The sequence below is a fragment of the Bactrocera latifrons genome, unplaced genomic scaffold (genome assembly GCF_001853355.1).
Source record: "Bactrocera latifrons isolate USDA-ARS-PBARC rearing strain unplaced genomic scaffold, ASM185335v1 scaffold_88, whole genome shotgun sequence".
NCBI lineage: Eukaryota > Metazoa > Arthropoda > Insecta > Diptera > Tephritidae > Bactrocera > Bactrocera latifrons.
The window spans coordinates 761,020-764,186 of record NW_017537578.1 but is presented as its reverse complement, the minus strand read 5'-3'; the positions used below and the strand labels follow the sequence as shown (position 1 = coordinate 764,186).

At 34.3% G+C, this 3,167-nt stretch overlaps 1 protein-coding gene across 16 annotated transcripts in view; it reads left to right on the top strand.

Annotated features, from left to right (window-relative positions):
• LOC108977373 (heterogeneous nuclear ribonucleoprotein R) overlaps positions 1-3,167 on the top strand; it is a 127,667-nt gene that overhangs the window by 91,621 nt on the left and 32,879 nt on the right. The window lies entirely within an intron of this gene.

The window sequence follows — 3,167 nt, the reverse complement described above, 5'->3', positions numbered from 1 at the left end:
TTACAAATATTTATAAACTACATAAAAAAATTAAGAACCAAAGTAAGTTAATAAAATGAGTACCATTACTCATAAGACCTACAGTACTTTTGCTAAGCTATGTATTATTTATACGTTACTTAAATGGCAGCAGCGTGTTCACGCGTCGCTTTGGCTACACATCAAAAACTAATTGCCAGTATACTATATTTGTATAACTAATGCCCCTTCATACATGCCCACACACAATAGCAGGCTTGTCATATACATAAAGCAGCTGATAAAGATTTTTTCAAAAAATTATTTATGTGGTCTAAATTTATTTGCACCACTAACCCAGTTAACTAAAAATACAAAAAAAAAAAAAAAAAAATGTTTTCCGAAATTCGCTTTCATGCTGCAGAGCATTGAAAAGTTCGCTGTTTCTACCTGCCAACTCAGAACGCTGATTCTTGTTATCTTCCAACTGGTACGTAACAACTTAATCGGTTACGTTTGCTTTGTGCAGGTATACATATAGGTATTTCCATATGTATGTATGCTTATACTAACTACGAATATAAAGACATTCATAAGTATTTATCACATTTTGGAAAGTGAAAGGGACATTTTCATTGACAATGTGGTATTTTAAGTAATTTATGTCAAATATTGCTTGTTAGAGAAATTGGTGATAAAAATACAAATAAAAAACCTCAAAAATTTTATTTTTCCATTATATTTTAAATAACGAGAAAAATGATGAACACCTGTCTTGACTAATCAAATTTATATATTGCTCTGAAATGTTGCTGAAAATATTTGATATGTATATATAAAATGTGGATATAAAACTTTATTTTTTAAGTATTCCATAATAAGTTTATTTTAAAGGTTTTTTTTTTTGAAAAATAATTAATTTCCAGTATTTTCCAAAAAATCGAAATTGAGCTTTTTATTGCTTACGATTCGCTATATCAGAATAATATATTTACCCTCAGATATAACCAATATATAACCATTTTATAACCAATACCCAAAATTTAACTAATACATAACCAATTTACAACCAAAACCCAAATTTTGTTTCAATGTTAGTGGCTTCTATTATACGCTTTTCTTTTGTCTGTAAATTTATGAAAAGTAATGTTAGCATTTCAAGTGACGATATATGTATGTATATTAGATTTGCGTGCAATTAATTGCATTGTGTGCATTATGTACACAATTTTATACTTAATTAAAGAGATTAACACTTCTTTTGTTTACAAAAGTTGTCTGCTTGTCAACTTCTTATCAGTTGCATTTTAGAACTGTGCTACAATAATATTGCTCCGACTTCATTATACTAAATATAAGCTAATTGCTTAAGGCTCTAATCTTTGTAGCTTATGTTTGCACTACAGATTAAAGAAAGAACAACAAATCACCAAAAGAATAATAAAAAATAATACATGTAGGAGGAACAAGGCTCTAATTGTGTCAGAAAAGAAGGGAGTAAATAGAAGAGTAGAGAATAGTCGCGAAAGTATTCTGCATTTTTTTTTATAATCAACTAATTCGAAAAAGGGGCGATCTGGTATAATAGAGTGACAATAAATATAAAATGTATATGAATATAAGTTTGTATACGTGTGTATGACTCTGTACCATACAAAAATTAAAAATAATTATTCACCATTAATAAAGTAGGAAGCTGTGTTCCAAATGCTTAGAAATGTGTGTATTATTTGTATGTAAGTTTGTACCAACAAAAATACATCACAATTTTAACAAGAAATACTATATATATCCTTTATTTTTATATACACACTGATGTTTGACATTTTTGTAAACTTCATAGCCCTTGCGTCATAAATTCATACATCTTTGCATAAGCATGTGTATGTATACGCACGTGTAAAATTCAGCCGGCAGCCGGCCATTAGCTGGGAAACAAAGGAATTTGCAAAATAAAGCCTGCGAAACAGCGTTGTCATGAATGGCGGTATAATATTGGTGAATCGAACAAAAGCAGCTGTGCGTGGGTGGAACGTAGTGTTGGTGACGTATACGCAACACAGTGCAGCTGGTATTTCTCACTGCCGGTCGGTCAGTCTATTGAGCCTATTGTGCTAGAGAGCATAGAAAAATGCGAATACATTTGCATGCTTTGTATTATTTCATACACACACAGATACATGCACCTATCCGCTGCCGGCACGCACTTTACATGTAAGGTGTACATACATGTACATATGTATGAATATATGCATGTATACATGTGCTCGACAAACATTAGCGATCAGTGCGCCTTCATTAGCAGAGCGACAAACACTCATTATTGCCGGCAAACGCACGCACAAACACAATAGAAGCGGCGACCCAACGCCTACTGGCCGGTGTCAACGCACTTTGTACGCGCAATTTTCGCGAATTTGCCAAATTTATCATTTTTATTATTCGCTTTGCGTTTTTTCTTTTGTTTTGTTAACTATTTTCTATGCGCAGCGCTGACATGCGCTCACGCACGCGCGCTCTCTCTCTCTCACACTATTTATCTCTATGCGGAGAGCTAGTAAAATATTCAATAGTGCGAATTGTATCAGTGTGAGTGTGTGTTGGCGTATTTGCACTCCTGCTTTGTTGCTAGCAAATTTTTGCAAATTGCGAATTTGTGCGAAACGCACCGAATGCGCGTCAACCTATTTAGCGTTCATTGAACTCCGCTCAAGGTAAATTTTAGCAGCGTTTCCGCAATCTTGCGGCCTTTGCGCATAGCTAGACGTACGTCGATCATCAGTTACAAATACTATAGTTTGCTACGCAGAGAGAGAGTGTGTGAAAGGTGGGAGGCCGGCTTGCAGCATTTGTGCTTAGTAGGTGACGGAGAGCGTTTCGCCGGCGTGCGTGGATTTGCAAGTGGTTGATCGGGCGTTATTGATAGCGTGCTCTACTTTCATACACATATACATACATGCAAATTGAGTTATGGTGAGCGCTGACTTCTGTGGAGACGCTACGCATAATTCATGATTTCTTACGTTTTTGCAAACTTTGCTCGTTCACGTGTCGAGTTTATTTCATGTATGTAATTGTGTAGTTTTGCGAATTTCGTGTCATTTTTTTTATGTACGTAGCTGTCAGTTCAATAAACTCAAGCGGAGATGAGCAATTAATATTCTTTATAAAAAGAAAGCACTACTAAAAAGTTGTTTATAAATTACAAA